Raw genomic sequence first — 21,890 nt, 5'->3', positions numbered from 1 at the left:
CTGAGACTTACACTAAGATTCTGCAAGAACCCGAGATCCAGCAAGACAGCAGCTGACATGGAGTTAAGAAATGAATAGAAATAATGCCAGAGATTATGCAGTGCTAAAAGACATTGAAGGTTTGGTCCAGTCATAGTGGAAAAACTTCACTGAGCACATCAGTCATTAAACTGAGATCTCAGAAGGGCTACTCTTTAGGAGCCAGGAATAAGACCATATCTTATAGTTAAGTCAAATGAATATATACTTGCCCAAACAAAGCATAAAACGAAGCCCAATGAATCAGGAGAATTATCTAGCTATGTAGTTGCTGGCCAGAAAAAAATGTTGTACCTTTTAAAGAGAGACAGCATAAACCATATGCTCTACACTATATTGTCCATAACATGCAATATTCAATAAAAACATTACTACATGTGCAAAGAAGTAGGAAAATGGGACCCATAATAAAGACAAAAAACAAGCAAAAGAAAGAGATCTTGAGATAACTAAAATTTTGGAGTTAGGATTTAATTTTTTAAATGGTAACTATAAACATGTTCAAGGATTTAAAGAAAAACATAGACATAATGAGCAAACAAGTGGGAAATCTCAAAAGAGAAATATAAGTTATAAGAAAGTATCAATTAAAACGTATTGAGCTGTGGTGCTGGAGAAGACTCCTGAGAGTCCCTTGGACAGCAAGGAGATCAAACCAGTCAATCTTAAGGGAAATCAACTCTGAATACTCATTGGAAGGACTGATGCTGAAGCTCCAGTGTTTTGGTCACCTGATGCAAACAGCCAGCTCTTTGGAAAAGTCCCTGATGCTAGGAAAGATTGAGGGCAGAAGGAGAAGAGGCCATCAGAGAATGAGACAACTGGATGGCCTCACTGATGCAATGGACGTGAATTTGGGCAAACTTGGGGAGATGATGAAGGACTGGGAGGACATATTTTTCAGATGACTCTAAACTGAAAGACTTTGTTTATAGTCGTCACACACTAAAAGAAGTGCTAAAGAAAGTTCACTGGGGTGAGGATAAAACTTAGAATTCTAAGAAGAAATAAAGATTGTTGAAAATGGTAAATGAAATATATTTTATTTTTAAAAATTTTTTAAAAAGATAATTGATTGATTCAAGCAAAAACAATAACTGTGCTTTAGCATTTCTAATATATGCAATGGTAAATATGATAGTAGTGATAAGAGTTGAATGGGATAAATGGAGTTCTATTGTTGGAAGATTCTTATATGCTACATGAAATAGTATAATATTAATTAGAACTAGCCTGTGATAAGTAAAGGATGTGTACTATAATCCTAAGAACAATCAGTAGTATACACATCCATATACAGAAAGAAAAGGAGAGAGAGAAAGAAAAAGAGGCACTAAAATGGAGTAATAAAAGTATTTTATTGGCCTAAGAAAGCAGAAAAGAACCAACAAAGAAGCAAACATGAGATGGGACAAATAAAAAACTAATTGCAAGATGGCAGAATTAAGCCCATTAAACCAAATTAATAATTATGTTCAATGCAAATGCACTAGATGTTCCTATTAACAAATTTCACAATAGAAAAGTCAGTTTGTCAAGAAGATACAACAGTCTTAAATGTGTATTCATAGCTCTCGGCACATGTAAATACAATTAATTCAAGGATAACTCAACACAAGGAATCCATTACTGAAATTCACTAAGTAGGTAGATCAAAGGAGGAAAACTTCATGACATTTCAGTATGAGCAAAAATATATTTGTTAAAATACAACAATCACTCTTGATGAAAAACAAGTAAACAATAAGTCTTGGCAAGTGATCAATAGAAGGAAACTTCCTTTGGTAAAGGTTAGCATATACCAAAAGCAAATATCATATTTAATGTAAAACATAAGAAACATTCCTGCTAACAGTAGAAATAAGATAAATTAGCTCCTAGCATTATTACTCTTTAAGTGGAATCAGACTGTAATGTAGTAAGGCAAAAAAGATAATATATATGTGTGTGTGTGTGTGTGTATATATATATATATATATATATATATATATGTATCTCCCCACTATAAGACAAAGACACAAATATAATTATTTGCATAAAAGATTATGAAATGGCAACCCACTCCAGTGTTCTTGCCTGGAGAATCCCAGGGACGGGGGAGCCTGGTGGGCTGTCGTCTCTGGGGTCACACAGAGTCAGACACGACTGAAGTGACTTAGCAGCAGCAGCAGCAGTAAAGAGTTCAGTGTGATGACTATACACAAAATTAGCATAGGAAAAAATCAGTGCTTTCCTATGTATTATTGACAATATATTAAAGAATAAAACAGAGAAAATGGAATCCATTCTCAATAACAATAAAAACTGTAAAGTATCTAACAAAAATATAAGATTCATCTGTTGGAAACTATAAAATTATAGGAAAAAAGATGTAATAAGATTCAATAGATGCAGATATATAGCCCCTTCCTAAATATACAATATTTTTGAGATATTAATATTTCCCAAGTTAATTTAGAAATGTAATATAATCCTCATCATTCTTGTTAGACTTAACAAGTTCATTCTGTAGGTCAAATGGTAGTAATTGCCTGGAAAATTCTAAGAAGAAATAAATGGGAGAAACTTCTTTTAGAAATTAAAACATTTTTGAAAATATAATTGTGAATGTATAGGGTTGGTACAGATACAGACAGAGATATTGATTAATAAGGTTGACTAGAAGTTAGAAATAGGGGTATACACTGCTATTTTATATAATAGTTAAAAACTCTGAATCACAAACCAGGCCACAAAGTAGCTATGCATTCTTGGGAAAGTTAATTAAACTTTCTATTCCTCAGTTTCCTTATTTGTAAAATAAGGATTACAGTGGCACCCCACTCCAGTACTCTTGCCTGGGAAATCTCATGGGCGGAGGAGCCTGGTAGGCTGCAGTCCATGGGGTCGTGAAGAGTCAGACACAACTGAACGACTTCCCCTTCTCTTTACCCTTTCATGCACTGGAGAAGGAAATGGCAACTGACTCCAGTGTTCTTGCCTGGAGAATCCCAGGGACGGGGGTGCTTGGTGGGCTGCCGTCTATGGGGTTGCACAGAGTCGGACATGACTGAATTGACTTAGCAGCAGCAGCATGTCACCTGTATCTTATGATTGTTGTGAAGATTAAATACATTGATATACATAAAGCCCTTAGAAGAGTGCTTGGCCAGAACTTAGAAGAATATGGTCAGAACTATGTAAATACTAGCTGCTATCAATGATAAAGATGGTAAATTAGTTGGAAGATATTGAATTACCTTTCAACTCAGGGTGAAGTTCAATTATTTATTTTGAAAAAACATAGTTGAGGTAATTAGTTGTCCATTTTGAGAGAAATATTTAGATACATACCTTATGCTATATACAAAAGATATAAAAGTGTCAGACATATGCATGCACGCATGCTCAATTATGTCCGACTCTGTGACCCCATGGACTATAACACACCAGGTTCCACTGTCCATGGAATTCTCCAGGCAAGAGTACTAGAGTGGGTTGTCATTTCCTTCTCCAGGGGATCTCCCTGACCCAGGGGTTGAACCCACATCTCCTGTACTGGCAAGAGACTCTTTTACCTGGGAAGCCCCATGAAATTATCAGATAAAAATGTAGAAAAGACATTAAGACATTCATAAGCTTGGGGTGAAGAAGTCATATCAAAGATATAAAATATTAAAGTCATAAAGGAAAATAGTCACATTTAAATATATAAAAACTAAAAACATCTGTACACAAAGAAACAGCATTAATGGACAACCCACAGCCTAGTAATATATCTATATTATATTAATAAAGGATTAATATCAATATGAATCAATAGGAAAAAGAAAACACTCCGGTAGAAAAGTTAGCAATAGGTATGAAAAGCACGTTACATAAAAGAAATACAAATGTTCGATAAACTCCACAAAAATGCACGAAGTCATTGGTAAATTAATGATACATTTCAATCAATCTTCATGCATCAGATTCAGTTCAGTTCAGTTCAGTTCAGTTCAGTCGCTCAGTCGTGTCCGACTCTTTACGACCCCATGAATCACAGCACGCCAGGCCTCCCTGTCCATCACCAACTCCTGGAGTTCACTCAGACTCACGTCCATCAGGTCAGTGATGCCATCCAGCCATCTCATCTTCTGTTGTCCCCTTCTCCTCCTGCCCCCAATCCCTCCCAGCATCAGAGTCTTTTCCAATGAGTCAACTCTTTGCATGAGGTGGCCAAAGTACTGGAGTTTCAGCTTTAGCATCATTCCTTCCAAAGAACACCCAGGACTGATCTCCTTTAGAATGGACTGGTTGGATCTCCTTGCAGTCCAAGGGACTGTCAAGAGTCTTCTCCAACACCACAGTTCAAAAGCATCAATTCTTTGGCGCTCAGCTTTCTTCACAATCCAACTTTCACATCCATACATCCATACATGACCACTGGTGCTGGGGTCCAGCCCCGGTGGATCCAGGGAATTCAAAGCGGGGACGGCGTCAGTGAGGATAGACTTATTTATTTAGAGATATAAAGAAAGATTAGGAAAGAATAGTGTAGTGGAGAAAATAGAGGAGAAAAGAGGCTGTATTCCTTGGTTTACATAGAAAGCCAATAAAGTCCCGAGACAAGGGGCTTGCACCGTCTATGTAGGCCTCAGGCACCCACTTGAATAGCGGAGGGTGCCCCATCTTGGGCTCCCTCTAGCGTGGGTCTTAGAAGCCCAGGCAAATAAGTAGACATGGGTAGCCTTTATGCTCCAGATGGGAATTCAACCTGAAAAGGGAGAATAAGAAAAGAACGACATGGGGGAGCCAAGCATCAGTGCAAGACCCACAACTTTATTTTCAAAGGCAGCTTATATACCCCAAGTTGTACATGAAGAAATAATGGAATATGCAGAGTTATTTATGCAGGGGCAGCAGTCCTGACCCTTATTGAGACCAGGCTTTCTTTTTGCATACCCTCCCGTATACAAAAGGTCTCAGGTGATTTACATTATCTTCTGGCCAAGAGGCCTGTTAACATTTTTATGGCTCTCTTCCTAGATAAATGTCTATCAAAAAGAAAACTCATTTTCCCTTGAAGTGTTTTTTTCTTTAATCTGCATCACCCTCAAAGTACTAAATAAAGTTACATTCCTGTAGAACAAAGGTGCAGTAGGTTATAACAAAGAAAGTACTTAACTCAAAGATCTAATGTTGCTAATGCCAGGGCTACTACCTGTTTTTTCTACCTACCAACTATATCTACATGTAAAAGATATGAAAAACTTGGCAGCAAGTATTGGCTCAACAATGAAACCCTTAATCAATCCTATTTTAATGATTTTGACTCCTTGGAAGGCCCTACATTCCTAGGATGTTTTAAGCTTCCTGTGCCTCTTGTGGTTGGGAGGCTGTAAACAATCACATATGTAGCTGTAAGAGTCTGGATAAACCTGTCAGGCAGGCTAGAAAGCCATCAGAGGGGTTTTTGGATTGAAACATTCTTATTATGCCCAGGAGACTTATTATCTAAAAGCTCTAAATTAACTTTTTCCAGAAAAAGGTGGTGGGGGGACAGCCCCCTGTTAATGTCAGAGGAGTTGGTGAAAGGCATAATATAGTAAGGCAGACAGATCTGGTTTTGGGGTAGATGCTCGAGTAGGTCCAGGGAGGTTCCCTCAAGATCCGACTTGCCTTTGCCTGTCGAGTCTCTTCCTCATGACCTTTGCCATGGGCGGGATTCCTTGTGCTGGCTCCCGGCACACTGGAAAAACCATAGCCTTGACTAGACAGACCTTTATTGGCAAAGTAATGTCTCTGCTTTTCAATATGCTATCCAGGTTGGTCATAACTTTCCTTCCAAGGAGTAAGCGTCTTTTAATTTCATGGCTGCAGTCACCATCTGCAGTGATTTTGGAGCCCCCAAAAATAAAGTCTGTCACTCTTTCCACTGTTTCCCCATCTATTTCCCATGAAGTGATGTGACCAGTTGCCATGATCTTCGTTTTCTGAATGTTGAGCTTTAAGCCAACTTTTTCACTCTCCTCTTTCAGTTTCGTCAAGAAGCTTTTTAGTTCCTCTTCCCCTTCTGCCATAAGGGTGGTGTCATCTGCATATCTGAGGTTATTGATATTTCTTCTGACAATCTTGATTCCAGCTTGTGCTTCTTCCAGCCCAGCGTTTCTCATGATGTACTCTGCGTATAAGTTAAATAAGCAGGGTGACAATATATAGCCTTGATGTACTCCTTTTCCTTTTTGGAACCAGTCTGTTGTTCCGTGTCCAGTTCTAACTGTTGCTTCCTGACCTGCATATAGGTTTCTCAAGAGGCAGGTTAGGTGGTCTGGTATTCTCATCTCTTTCAGAATTTTCCACAGTTTATTGTGATCCACACAGTCAAGGCTTTGGCATAGTCAATAAAGCAGAAATAGATGTTTTTCTGGAACTCTGTTGCTTTTTTGATGACCCAGCAGATGTTGGAAATTTGATCTCTGGTTCCTCTACCTTTTCTAAAACCAGATTAGTAAACATATAAATGTTGATAACACCCAACGTGGATAAGGATGTGGCAAAGGGGCACTCTGATATTCTATTGATAGGAGGGTAAGAGAGCAAACACTTTTTTTGGAGATAAATTTTTCAGTATTGAGTAAGATAAAACTGCCCATTTTTGTTGAGTTGGCAGTCTTTATTCTAAAGACTACTTCTCATGCACATAGACTTCAAGTTTTATGTACAGCAATGATCACAGCAGGAATATTTATTATAGTGAAAAATCGGAAAAAGCTAAATATTCATCATCAGAAGAGCAATTAAATACCATACAGTTATTAAGAAGGATATAGTACATGAATTTCATATTTTAATATATATGTGGAAAGTGAAAAAAAGTAAATTTCAGGATCATACCTCCATTATTTTTACACACATATGCACACACAAGTGTGGTAAGTCACAGAAAAAATACTGAAATGAAAGTTTTAAACTGTTAATCATGGTTAACTCTGGTATGGGGTGAGAGAGAACCTCGTATTTTCACTCTTTACACTTACATATAGTTTTAACTTTAATGAAAGCATCGTCACATGCATCTTATATAATAAGAGCAGTGAAACACGATAGAAGAATAATGACTTGAAATGAGAAGTTGCAGAAGCATCAGGATGCAGATTACTTTCTCCTTGAATGCTCTTAATTTAGCAGTTAATTCATGTAACCTTAAAACTGTTATAGAGCAAACATATGAAATATTTTAATTAATTTAATATGGTTAACAAAAAAAAACTGAGAAAGATAACATATAACAAAGCTACAGTTCATGCTCATAAGTACAGATGCAAACACTTGAAGTAAAACACTAGGAAATACAGTTAAATACCACTTTGAAATAATATTATTATATAAATGTGAAAGTATTTTAATACTATGACAGCTCTTAATGCTTTTCACAGATTAAAAGAGATAGAGCATCTGACTGTCTAGAGGTGACCTGCCCGTCATTGATCAATTCATTCATTTAACACATTTCTATTGAGCCAGCCATTCTTTTCAGTTCTGGCATTAGACAAAACGCTGTTCCATACCACTAGGAACATAGATTGTAAGGAGAAAAATAGGTAACTAGACAAAGGCTAGATGACAAATGATAAAGTATGAAGAGGTATTAATATTTAGATAGGGAAATAATATAAATAGGAGAAATAGATGGTCAAGTGTTTGCTGAAATCAGTAAAAATAATGTTTGAGAAAACTAAGATTATATCCATTCAAGCTGAAAGCAACACAGCCACTGTTTCTTATTTTTAGAGCTGTATTTAACAAATTCTAACCAATGTAATGGGATAACTAAAAGAAATATTACACATATTTGAAAAGAAAAATTATAATATATAATTATAATTGTGCATTTATATGATTGTCTATCTAAAAAACTAAAGACAGTTGAAAAATATTAGAAATGTTCAGTAAGCTGACAAGTTATAAGAAAATATAGAAATAAATAATATAAATTTTATAAATAATAAATACAAATAGATATAGAAAAATTGTTATATACTAGTAATAGTTATAATACATAATGAAAAAAGATGTCATTATAATAGCAAAGAGTAATATAGATGCTTTGACACACACAATGGAAAATGCACAGGACATATAACAAGATGATAAAACTCTGAGGACAGAAATGAGTCTTAACCATATTTTTAGAGAGAAATAATTGGAATTATAAAGATGCCAATTCTTCCTAAATTGTTTATGTATAAATTCAGTGAAATTCTAATGAAAATAATGATGGAATTTGGGGGGAATTTAAAAACTATTTGTCTCTAAAATTTTAATCTTTTTGTCAGAATTACACATACTTTAAATATGATGAGTTCTGCTAGCTTATTATAACAGTTCTCAGCTTTACTCTTTTCAGCTTCTGATTCCAACTCCCAAAGTCAACAGTGTCCAACACTTTGGGCAGTTTTTAACTTTTTCTTTCAGTTTTGAAGATTTTCACTTCACTTCCTATTGTGAAAAGTAAGGTTTAGGTTTCTGATCCACTCCTCAACCGCTCCTCCCCCAACACAAATGCACGCCACATAAATGAGCATATATTTCACCTTCTTCTCCTCACTGACAATATTTTTGAGTCTGTCAGTATCTAATGTCAAAATTAGTATGTCTGTGTAAATATTCTTATACACAGTGTCCTACAATTTCCTCTCATATACAACTTACTTTTGGAGGGAGTTAATAATTGCTCACTTTTAAATTTGCTTTGTGATCAATGCAGTTGACGGGGGTGGGGGGGATGATGGGGGGGGGGGGGGGGATGGGGAAGGAGGGAGGGGAAGATGGAGAGAAATGAGGAAGAGAGAGAGAAAAAAACCAAAAGGATGAACCTCTAAATTCAGTCAAGCACTCATAAAAAAGTATACGAATTCAGTTCTTGAAAATATGCATCCTGGACCAGCTTTTCACTTCACACTGGACTTGGTTACTCTCCACACTTGCTGTCACACTTTTTCAGGATCTTCTGTTCATTGTCATGCTAGGAACAGTCCTTTTCCTCATGTTGGAGCATCCATTTGTGGAGTTCCATGTCTCTTTTATGGTTTATACCCTAGTTTGTGGGGAGCACTTTATCTAGTAGATTCTAGAAAACTGTGCCTTGGAACTGGCCTAGGAGAGACGCTACTGCCGCAGCCGTGCCAGACACTGGAGAGAACTGCCATCGGCGCTGTCACTCCATCTCACCAACCACTGGCACCTCCTGGGAAGTGCAGACTGCCTTCACCGCCCCCCATGATGCCCAGAAGGCTCATGTGCCTGGAACAGTGCTTTAAAATGAGCTGTTAGAGCCTTTAAATAAATCTTTATGAGCCATGTTTCTAAATGCTAAGAAAGGTTAATGTTAATAAAATCTTCATTCCTTCTGCTCAGGTTGGAATAACTTGAGATAGATCAGGTGGTGTCCAGTTGGGTTTAGTCTCATCAACTTGGTGGGTAACACCATGTTAGAGAAAATGTAGTTTATAATTTTAAGCAAACATTTACAACAATTTTAAGCAAATATTTTAATTTTAAGCATACATTTCAACAAACAAAGTAATCCATAACACATGGTCTAATTGCAAAGTTGAAAGTCAGCATTTGGTAGAATATTAAAAATAAACCTTCAAATATTTTAATAAAGTTCTGTCCTTAGCAACTAGACTTATGTAGAAACTCAGATTTTCAGTGACAAGATATAGAATGTCCAGTTTTCATTTAAATTTCTTTGTAATAGGTATGTATATAATTACTAAATATCCATTTATAAAGTTGTGATTGCTAGCATAAGGAATAAAAAGAATTTCACCTTTTCACATTTATGAAAAGTTAAAATGTGCTTCTATGCATCAGTAGAATTTTCTATCAATGCTCAACTAAAGAATATATTTAACATAGAGGTGAAATATAGAGGTTAAATTATTTTCTGCATATGCAAAGGTTTAACATTTTTTAATAGAAGAATGATAACAGGAATAAGATAGAAAACCATCAATCTGATGCTCAACTTTGCTTTTCTAGTTGTGTTCAGTATTCGTGATTTCTGTAGTGAATTCTCTTCCCTGTGGAATGAAAATGAAAATTTTTTCTTAATTTCAGGATAGAGACCAAATGACATGAAGAATGATGCAATGAAGAATGTTAAAAAATAAGAAATTATATGATGACTACAGTTGTTTTCAAGCACTGCGCCACTTAAATTTTATAAGCTCAGTCAGCGAAATGTGGTAAGAACTTTCACATTCCAAGTTAGACCCACTTTGAGTTGCATATTATCCATCAGTAATGATTTAAAATGTATTCTCTTTTTCAGATTTGGAGTGGTGTGACTTTGGAAGACATGTAAGGAAAAAGGCTTAGGGTGGCGGAACAGAATATATAAGCATTTCTCTGAGTTTCTCTTGCCTAATTATATATCCATTTTTTGATCAGGAAGACAGTGGTAATGGATTGGTTGAAGGCAAGAGTTCTATACTAAGCCTTCCCATCACGATTGCACCCATGAGCCTCTTGAAATATAAATTCCATTCATGAGATGGTTTAAGCCTGAACTTTGAACAATTCCAGATGAGAGCAGGTTGCAGAGGAGGATTTGACAAGGTGGACTGTGACCCTCCTTGAAGACAAGGTTGATAAATGTTGGGTGGGCTTGAGAATCAAGATGATCATGCTTACCCTGCCACTCAATGGCTGAAGAATGAGTTCTGCGTGAGTGGGAGGTACACTCCTTGGGCTATGGTTTTCTCCCTCCATAACTTCTTTCATTTTCCCATGATCCAACAATCTTTATTTGAACTTCCATTCTGTTTGTTGGTGGGAAATTTATCCTGTCAATCCATCATCCTCCTAAGGCTTGAGGGATGCAGGTGGTGGGGAGGGAGGGTGTAGCCCCGGTCATCAGCTGTCCTGTGTAGCACTTGCTGGGATGTAGGAGACCATCTGGTTCCTGGTTTTCATTACCCTTCTCTCCTGATGCCTGCATTCCTACCTCATCTCTGGTTTTGTGTAGTTCTTGCCTCGTGTCTTCTCATCCTGTATGCCAGTTCCCTCCAGGTCCACCAGCCCAACTTGGCTAAATTTTTCAGTTGTTAGAGGTACCTTTTACGTGAAATGGCAGCCCACTCCAATATTCTTGCCTGGAAAATCCCATGGACGGCGGAGCCTGGTAGGCTATCATCCATGGGGTCGCAAAGAGTAGGACATGACTGAACGACTTCACTTTCACTTTTCATGATATTTCATGCCACTATGGGAAACTAAGGAGTTACCTCATGCCCTTTCTGCCTGGAGGGCCTGCCATTTCAAAGTGTCTCAGGGCATAAATTAAGATGTTTCTAGTGATAAAAGGAAAGTTCCCTCAAATTGCCTTGAGGCAAGTTATTAGCCCCTTTTAGAAGTCAAGAGGTGAGGTGAGCTTCAGACTGTCTAGATTCAACAGTTAAAGAGTTGGGTTCGCTCTGCTCTGCCTTCTGCCAGCCATCTTCATTCTAAGGTGGGCTACTGTCTAGGTTATATGATAGCTGCCTGCAGAAACTAGGGTTTTCTCTTTTATATAATTGGTCTTTCATGCTTCTTTCTTTCTTTTTTTTCATACTTCTTTCTTAAGAATGAAGAACATTCCTAGAAGTCTCTGGCAAACCCCTTTTTATCTTTTGTTTGTATAAACTGGGCCAGAGGCCTATTTCTAAACCAATTTTTAGTAAGAAGAATGGAATTACCCTTAGACCAAAATCAGGCTGAACCCTGAAGCTGAGGCAGGAAGGGCCGGGGGAGACTCACAGTCTTGTCAGGCATTTGTCTATGTTGGGGAGGAGTGAGGACCTGAATGAAATATGGAATTTGTTAGGAAGAGAACAAGGAGACTGGATGTTCTCTAGGCAATAATAACAGCAAGGGTTTAGTTAGGAAAACAAATCACTCTAGGAATTTCAAGCAGAGCAAGATTTAACCCAGGGAATTAAGCTACAGTTTTGCTGGAAGGGATGAAAGAGAAAAAGGGAAGGAGGGGAAATTGGTGTTAGTCAGTGTTTAGGGACTCCAGGAAGCTGCTGCAGGCCCTGTAGGGGACCGCACATGTCTAATCCTGGTTTGCTCTGACCAGTGCTCTTATATCCCTGCAGAGCCAATGCAGTTGCTAGAGGGGTGCAAGAGCAGTGCACCCCTCTACTTGTGGCCCTGCCTTTCTTCCTCACTTTAATCTATTTTTAAAAAACAGATTTACTGAGATATAATTTATATAGCATGCAGTTCAGCCATTTAAAGTGTATAATTCACTAGCTTTAGTATATTCAGAGTTGTGCATCCATCACCACAGTCAATTCTGGAACATTTTCAATATCCTCGAAAGAAATTCCTTCTCCTTAGGTGTCACCCCTCAAACCCCGCCCCCATCCCTCTCCCCAGGTAAACATCCCCCTAGGTAAACTCTAACTGACTTTTCATCTCTATAGATTTGACTATTCTGGACATTTTGTATAAATAGAATCTTAAAATATATCATCCTTTGTGGTTGGATTCTTTTGCATAGTCTATTCTCAAGGTTCATGCATGTTGTAGCATGTATCAATATTCGCTTTTATTGATGAATACTATTTCATTGTATGAATATACCACGTTTCATTTATCCATTCATCAGTTAATAGGCATTTGGGTTATTTCAGCTTTTTGGCTATTATTGATAATGTTGATATGAACATTCATGTATAAGTTTTTGTGTGGATGTATATATGTTGGGTATATAGTACCTAGGAGTTGAACTGCTGGGTTACATGGTAACATTGGGCTTCCCAAGTGGCTCAGTGGTAAAGAAGCTGCCTACTGAGCAAAAGACACTAGTTCTATCCCTGGGTCAAAAAGATGCCCTGGAAGAGGGCATGGCGTCCTACTCTGGTATTCTTGCCTGGGGAATTCCATCGACAGAGGAGCCTGGTGGGCTTCCGTCCATAGGGTCACAAAGAGTTGGACACGACCAAAGCAACTTAGCACAGCACATGGCACACAATAGTTCTTAACAGAGTCTAGATAACAAGTTCCTTATTGTGTATATGATTTACAAATGTTTTATCCCATATTGTGAGCTGTCTTTTCACTTTTTTGACAATGTCTATTGACATCTGCAAGTTTTTTATTTTGATAAAAGTCTAGTTTATTTGTTTTTCTTTTGCTGCCTATATTTTGTTATCCTATTTAAGAATCCATCGCAAAATCACAATTTTATACTTTTATTTCATGGAGTTAGGTCTTAGATCCATTTTGAGCTGATTTTTATATATGATTTGAGGTAGGGGTCGAAATTCAGTCTTCGCTTGTGACTATCCAGTTGTCCCAGCAGTTCACTTTAATCTTGTACAAGTTCTTTCTACTCACAGGTCTTGAAATGAAACCTGCCTACAAGGGCTGGGTGGGGGATGGGGATGGGGGTGGGGAGATGGGTTGGGAAATGTAGCTTCCAGACTTCTAGCCCCTGTGATATAAGGGAGAGCTTAGATGGGTGGGAACCAACCCAGCAAACAACTAACACATTAGCCTTCTATGGGGATTTGCTGTGTCTTTACTATCTAGACAGAAAGCAGGCCACAAGTCACTTGTGTTCAAGGATTCTATCTAGAATCCATTCATCACCCTCAGGTCTTTGGAGGGCTACAGGATATAGGGCCCCAACTTACTTTATCCTATTTCTCTCCTTTCTGTTCTTCCCTCTCCCCAGTTAAAAGAATTCTAAAATTTAGTCTAAGAAAAACTCTGTCACATTTCTTTAGAGGTATTTCTGTTTTAGGGGATTCCCTGGTAGCTCAGCTGGTAAAGAATCTGCCTGCAATGCAGGAGACCCTGGTTTGATTCCTGGGTTGGGAAGATCCCCTGGAGAAGGAATAGGCTACCCACTCCAGAATTTTCAGGCTTCCCTGGTAGCACAGACAGTAAAGAATCTGCCTGCAATGTGGAAGACCTAGGTTTGATTCCTGGGTTGGGAAGATCCCCTGGAGGAGAGCATGGCAACCCACTCCAATATCTCCAGTATCCAGAATCCCCATGCACAGAGGAGCCTGGTGGGCTGCAGTCCGTGGGGTCGCAAAGAGTAGGACACAATTGAGAGACTAAGCACATTTCTGTTTTATGTGCTTTTGTTTTCTAAATTTATCTCTTCCCTCTCCTAGACTGAGTCTGTAAGCCAAACTGCCTGTGCTAAAAAGTAGGGTCTTGATAGAGAAGGGGACAGTGTTGGATCAGTAGTTCGAAGTATTGTCCTGCAACATATGGTCATGCTGCTCATGGGGTGAAAATAGAGATGAGGTGAGTGTGAAGTGGGGCAAATACTTATTAACAGTTGCTAAAAATTATAAAGTAAGTGCCATGCTAAGACAAAAAAGCAACAATAAATTTTTTCTTCTGCTTTAAGAAATATATATGGTACTGGGTGTTACCTACCTTTAAAGACATCTTGCATTACTTTCCTTAATTTTGAAACAGTTTGAAACATACCGTGGTGAGCTTTTTAAAAGATTGAAAAAAATCAAGATGTATGAGATTATTTTAGATAGATTATTAGACAATAGAAAGTGACATTTTGCCTGACAGGTTGGGATATGGTTTTGTGACTATAACACGGTTCTCCAGAGAGAAGGATGAGACTTTAGGAAATGAGGAGAGATTCCCAAGGGGGAGGTGAACAATTACAGATAAGGAGCTGAAACTAAAGAGTAAGTAAGACATTGATGCTTTTGCTAGAGATTTCCAGTTATGATCATGTAGGTATTAGGGGTAATTTGGCAATGCTTCTACCACTATATTTTATAATAAACCATAAACATATTACTATATACTGAACTGTTTAAACATCTTGAGAACTTTAATTTATTCAGCTTAAGGAGCTTAGTTGAAGGGAAAAACAATAATGGAAACTAAGCTGTAGGATTGCTTTCCCTGAATTCTAAATTTAGCTTAAACATATTTCTAATCCTCTGTGCCAGGAATATTTTCCTGAAAATCATTTGAATTGTATAATTTGATCACATTTATTAATACAGAGATTTAGATGGGCATAAACATATTCACTGTATTTTACTGTGCCGATGTTTAGCCTAGGTAATCCTGTAAATGATTAATTATATTCCGTCTGATTATCAAACTACTTAACTGAAATCCAATATGATCATAAAAGATGAGTAAATCTTTTGTGCCAATAGAGGAGATTCTACGCATGGGTTATATCTAAGAAGACAAAAGAAACTGTACCATGTGACCAGAACCTGAATAAGATTAAATTCATGTTACACTGAACGCATAAACCAAAAAGGTAGAGACTGTGTGAAGAGGAATACAAATTCGCAGCCATCCTTTTGAGTCTATATTCCTGAAGACAAATATTCTTGCTCCCTAAACTGATTCTCTTATGAAACTAGGTGGGAAACATTATGTTGCCAGCTGTATGAAATATCCTTCTCCATTTTTAATTTAGGTTCAGATGACTTCACATTATATATGAGTGTGAATGGAGAGCTTTAAAATGAGCAGTAGAAAAGGAAAACATTATGTAAGAACTCAAGGGTATGATATCAGCATAGCTCCCAGGGAAAAGGGAACCCTCCTACACTGTTGGTGGGAATGTAATTGGTGCAGCCACTATGGAAAACAGTATGGCGTTTCCTTAAAAAACTAAAAATATATCCAGAAATTCCACTGTATGATCCAGCAATTCCACTCCTTGGCATATGTTCAGAAAAGATGAAAACTTTAATTCAAAAAGATATATGTACCCTAATATTCATGAAGGTGAAAGAGGAGAGTGAAAAAGCTGGTTTAAGACTCAACATTTAAAAAACTAAGATTATGGCATCTGATCCCATCACCTCATGGCAAATAAGTGGGGAAACAATGGAAAGAGTGGGAGACTTTATTTTCTTGGGCTCCAAAATCACTGCAGATGGTGACCGCAGCCATGAAATTAAAAGACACTTGCTCCTGGAAGAAAAGCTATGACCAACCTAGACAGCATATTAAAAAGCAGAGACATTACTTTGCCAACAAAGGTCTGTCTAGTCAAAGCTATGGTTTTTCCAGTAGTCATGTATGAATGTGAAAGTTGGACTATAAAGAAAGCTGAGCCCCAAAGAATTGGTGCTTTTGAACTGTGGTGTTGGAGAAGACTCTCGAGAGTTCCTTGGACTGCAAAGAGATCCAACCAGTCCATCCTAAAGGAGATCAGTCCTGAATATTCATTGGACGGACTGATGCTGAAGCTGAACCTCCAATACTTTGGCCATCTGATGCAAAGAAATGACTCATTTGAAAAGACCCTGATGCTGGGAAAGATTGAAGGCAGGAGGAGAAGGGGACAACAGAGGAGGAGATGTTTGGATGGCATCACCAATTCAATGGACGTGAGTTTGGGCAAGCTTTTGGAGTTGGTGATAGACAGGGAAGCCTGGCATGCTGTAATCCATGGGGTTGCAAAGAGTTGGACATGACTAAGTGACTGAACTGAACTGATAGATAAATCACTTTGCTATACACTTGAAACACTAAATCAACTATACTTCAAATATATATATGTAGCTCATAGGGGAGATTAAAAAAGGGAACCTGTGTACTCAGTGTCTCTCACTTGTAGATAATACTATTTTATTTCGTCCTCCTGACAGACCTAATAGGAAGGCATTATTATCTCTTAATGTGGAAACTAGGTCAGAGATCTAATTTGTCTGATTCCAAATTATATGCTCTTGTGGTCATTACATTTTGACAGCACCCTTTTAGGTCCAAAGACAGAAACACTATTCAAATTAAGTACGGGGAAATAAGGAATATATTGGCTCATAAAACTGCAAAGTGTAGGCATGATCCTCCTCATTCAACCATGCCTGCTACAGGCATGGTTGGATCCAGGGGCCGAGTGGATCTGTGACTCAGGTCTACTTCCCTCTGTGTTACACTCACTGTCAGGCGGGCTCTCAGGAGTTTCAGCTTCAATCCCAGGGAAAAAGAGATCCTCTTTCTAAGTTGGAAGATAAGTCACAGTATTAAAATTCATTATCGTAGCTTGGTCTAAGTAGTCCTAACCACACCCTATAAGCAGTTTGAAAGAAAAGTGAATGATCAGGGCCAGCTATTTCAGAAAATGTGAATTCTAACTCTTAAGCCTTATGTATATATGTTAAAGACGCAGATATAGACTTCAGAATAACTGCACAATTTCTGAGATTTTTTTTCATTTAGATCATGGAGATAACCTGATAACCATAGCAACTGCTATGAATCATAAGGATTTCAGAAGTAAACTGACTTTTACTTCTCTGCTGTAGGAAAGGTATTAATCACACTGTAAAGTCATACATACAGCTTCATTCCATATTTGTTTATGATAATATGTTGTATAACATTCTTTAAAAATAGATAGAAAAGAGAATAGGGTTAACATTTATCCTATAGTGCATAGGTCGTACTGTAGTAGTACTACAGTATCCTAGTAATGTGCTAGGTAGTATAGTACATAGCAGTACCTGCCACGTACAGGAAGGATTACACAGCGGCTTCCCTCTAGCTATCTGTTTTACCCACAACGATGTGTATATGTCAGTGCTACTCTCTCAGTTCGTTCCCCCTTCTCCTTCCCACTGTCTCCACAAGTCCAGTCTCTACATCTGCATCTGTCTTCCTGCCCTGCAAATAGGTTATCAGTGCTGTTTTTCTAGATTTCATATATATGTGTTAATATACAATATTTGTTTCTATCTTTCTGACTGACTTCACTCTATATAACAGGTTCCAGGTGCATCCACCTCACTGCAGATGACCAAATTTCATTCATTCTTATGGCTGAGTAATATTCCATTCTATACATGTACCACGTCTTCTTTATCCGTTTCTCGGCTGATGAACATTTAGGCTGCTTTCATGCCCTGGCTTTTGTAAATAGTGCTGCAGTGAGCGTTGGGTTGCATGTGGGGTTTTTTTTGAATTTTGATTTTCTCAGGTTATACACCCAGTAGTGGGATTGCTAGGTCATATAGCAGATTTATTCCTAGTTTTTTAAGGAATCTCCAGACTGTTTTCCATAATGGCTGTATTAGTTTATATTCACACCAATAGTGTAGGAGGGTTCCCTTTTCGCCACATCCTCTCCAACACTTATTATTGATTTGTAGATTTTTTGCTGATGGCCGTTCTGACTGGTCGGAGAACTCAATGGCACCCCACTCCAGTACTCTTGCCTGGAAAATCCCATGGAGGGAGGAGCCTGGTGGGCTACTGTCCATGGGGTTGCTAACAGTCGGACACGATTGAGCGTCTTCACTTTCACTTTCATGCATTGGAGAAGAAAATGGCAACCCACTCCCGTGTTCTTGCCTGGAGAATCCCAGGGATAGGGGAGCCTGGTGGGCTGCCATCTATGGGGTCGCACAGAGTTGGACAGGATTGAAGCAACTTAGTAGTAGCAGCAGCATTCCCTGGTATGAGGTAAATACCTCATTGTAGCTTTGATTTGCACTTCTCTAATAATTAATGGGGCTTCTCTGGTGGCTCAGATGGTAAAGAATCTGCCTGCAATGCAGGAGACCTGGGTTCAATCCCTGGGTTGGGAAGATCACCTGGAGGAGGGCATGGCAACCAACTCCAGTATTCTTGCCTAGAGAATCCTTATGGACAAAGGAAACTGACAGGCTACATTCCATGGGGTTGTAAAGAGTTGGACACGACTGAGCGACTAAGCTTTAATAATCAGTGATGTTGAACATCTTTTCATGGACATCTTCTGGACATCTTCTTTGGAAAAATGTCTATTTAGGTCTTCCATCCATTTTTTGATTGGGTTGTTTGGGGTTTTTTAGTCACTGAGCTGTCTGAGCTCTTTATACATTTTGGAGATAATTCTCTTATCTATTGCTTTGTTTACAAATAGTTTCTCCTGTTCTGAGGGTTGTCTTTTCATCTTGTCTATGGTTTCCTTTGCTGTGCAAAAGCTTTTAGGTTTAATTAGGTCCTTTTTGTTTATTTTTGATTTTATTTTAATTACTGTAAGAGGTGGGTATGATTTATGTCAAAAAGTGTTCCTCTTATGTTTTCCCCCAAGAGTTTTATTGTGTCCTGTCTTACATTTTGATCTTTAATCCACTGGGTCATTTCTTTTAATATAATTATTTTAACAGTTTGAAATTTGTTCTGGTGTAATATACAAGAAGAAGATTAGGTAGTTAGATGGTAGAGAATATTTGCCATTTGCTTTGAATTCATTCATCTTTTTTTTCTAGAAAGAGCTCTTTATTTTCATTTAGTGATCTATATTCCTTTCATTTTCTGGTCATGTGTTTTGGGTAATACAGAAGTAAAACATTATACTGCTGCTGCTGCTAAGTCGCTTCAGTCGTGTCTGACTCTGTGCGACCCCATAGACGGCAGCCCACCAGGCTCCCCCATCCCTGGGATTCTCCAGGCAAGAACACTGGAGTGGCTTGCCATTTCCTTCTCCAAAACATTATAAGCCTGATATTTAAAAATTTCTTCTTGGCTGAAAAAGAACTGGAACAGAAACCATAGCCTCCATTGGTAGTTTAATGGCAAGTTTAAAGAATGGGAGTTGGCTGAGATGTGAGCATATAAGCCCTGTGTTAGCCATTATATCCTATTCATAGACAGGAAAAAAAGTTTAGAGTGTTTTCACATACCTGTCCTATAAAATGAAGGTTAAAGCTGAATGTTTATTACATGTATTATATAAAGAAATGGAGTTTCTATGTCTGTTGCCTGAGAAGACTATTTTAGTCACGGCTCAGACAAGAATATAAAAAGCACTGTAGTTGTTTCAGACAGAGGCTTTATTTATTTTTTAAAATGTATTCATTTTAATTGGAGGCTAATTACTTTACAATATTGTAGTGGTTTTGTCATACTTTAATGCAATCAGCTAGTGCCTGCAGAGCCACTACAGGGGCTGAAGGAGGTGAGACAGAACTAGGCTTCAGGTGCATTACCACAGAAGTCACAGAGCCTCTGTTGGTAGCGTTAAGATCAAGCAAGAAACTCCTATCTGGGAATTCCCTGGTGGTCCAGTGGTTAAGAATCTGCCTTTCAGTGCAGGGGATGTGGGTTTGATCCCTGGCCAGGGACCTAAGATCTCCACTTAGGGGCATGCTGCGGGGCAACTAAGCCATGTGCCACAACTAGAGAGAAACCCAAGCACTGCAACGAAGCACCTGTGTGTTGCAACTAAGACTTGACACAGCCAAAAATAAATACATAAATATTAAAAAAAGAAACTCCTATCCATCTCCTGGTGCTTTGTAGCTTCAAGATGAGTGGAATAGCAGGGGAGAGAGAAGCCACTCCAGAAATTCACATTTAGAAGGCTCCTGCTATGCCTTTTACTATTGCCAGAGAGCAAAGAAAAATGACTCCAGCCTCCCTGCTGCCTTTCAAGTATCATACTTGAGTTTAAGATAGAGCCTACATATGCATCCAAAACTTTGCTGCCTAGGGTATCAGAGAAATATACTTCTCCGGCTTCCAGCCTCTGCAACGTAAGGAAGAGATAGAAAGGTTTTTCCAGTGGACTGGATGTCAAATAGACAAACCCAGCAGAAGGAGTGAGGAGCTTTCCTACAGTATTCAAATTCTTATTTAAAAAATCATATACTGATGTATATATATGGAATCTAAAAAGATGGTACTGATGAATTTATTTGCAGGGCAGCAATGCAGAAACAGACATAGAGAACAAACCTATGGACACAGGGGCAGGGGAGAAGGGAGAGGGTGAGATGTATGGAGAAAGTAACCTGGCAACTTACAATGCCATATGTAAAATAGATAGTCAATGGGAATTTGTTGTATGTCTCAGGGAACCCAAACAGGGGCTCTGTGACAATCTAGAAGGGTGGGATGGGGAGGGAGATGGGAGAGAGGTTTGGGAGGGAGGGAACACAGGTGTACCTACAGCTGGTTCTTGTTGATGTATGACAGTAAACCACAAAATTCTGTAAAGCAGTTATCCTTCAATAAAAAAATAAGTTTAAGAATTAAAGATTTTAAAATTTAAAAAATAAAAAACTAAAAAAAAAATAAAAAAATAAGTTTAAAGAAAAGGTAGTATTGAAAAAAATTCAAAGCATTGTTGATTTGAAATTTTGAAGGACTATGTAGGAAAATATATTAGAATATTTGATGAAGAAAACAATATGAAGTTATAATTTACGTTTGTAATAGAGAATTGGTTTCACCCACCAACTGGTAAGAATTAACTTCCTGTAACATCATCTAACCTAGAAAGAGCCTCTCATCAGGTGGGTCAACCAGTCCTGTGGATGCTGCCAAGCAGGGCTAGGTGGCTGCAGAAGCCTTGCCATGGACTCCAGTTCCCTTGTCTATCCCAGGAGGATGCTGTATGATCATCACTGTCATCTTAGTGTATGATGAGAAAGGCTGTAAGGCACTGTATTTTAGTAAAGCAGTCTTCTGTTGTCTCAGTGTGACTGATATTCCTGAATATGAAGGCTCCAAAGTGAATTAATGTACAAGAAGTATAAGCAATGACTCTTTCAGGGCACTTGCTCTTCATTTGCGTGAATACATCATGGCCATTATGTAAATCTCAGGATATAGTATTGATATTCCAGAGAGTAATGCTAGGTAAATAACAAAGCAGCTGATAAAAATTCCCTGGGTTTTCAGAAAAGTCAAAGCCTTGATTAATTAATTCTTTATCTCCTCCTCCTTTTCTTGACTTTTATAGCAAGAGTGAGATAATTATTATAGTCTGAGAGATAAGACTAAATCTTCCGAGAGCTGTATTTGTGCAACTCTGTGGTTTGGGCAAATTATTAAATGAATTAAGGAAATTCATGTTCAGAAGCCTCTGATCTTAAAATAATTTC

General features: G+C 38.1%; 1 long non-coding RNA gene across 2 annotated transcripts in view; it reads left to right on the top strand.

The window, feature by feature from the left end:
- The window catches only part of LOC106991187 (uncharacterized), a 278,139-nt gene extending 261,529 nt beyond the window's left edge, over positions 1-16,610 (top strand). The window contains exons 5-6 of one of the 2 annotated variants that reach the window (XR_006059905.2): positions 10,126-10,253; positions 10,340-16,610. This is a non-coding gene — a long non-coding RNA (uncharacterized LOC106991187). The remainder of the gene's footprint in view (positions 1-10,125; positions 10,254-10,339) is intronic. The other variant, XR_009600668.1, reaches the window with a different exon arrangement.
- The last annotated feature ends 5,280 nt before the right edge of the window (positions 16,611-21,890 follow it).

Source organism: Ovis aries, chromosome 5 (genome assembly GCF_016772045.2).
Source record: "Ovis aries strain OAR_USU_Benz2616 breed Rambouillet chromosome 5, ARS-UI_Ramb_v3.0, whole genome shotgun sequence".
NCBI lineage: Eukaryota > Metazoa > Chordata > Mammalia > Artiodactyla > Bovidae > Ovis > Ovis aries.
This window is presented reverse-complemented; position numbering and strand designations above follow the sequence as displayed.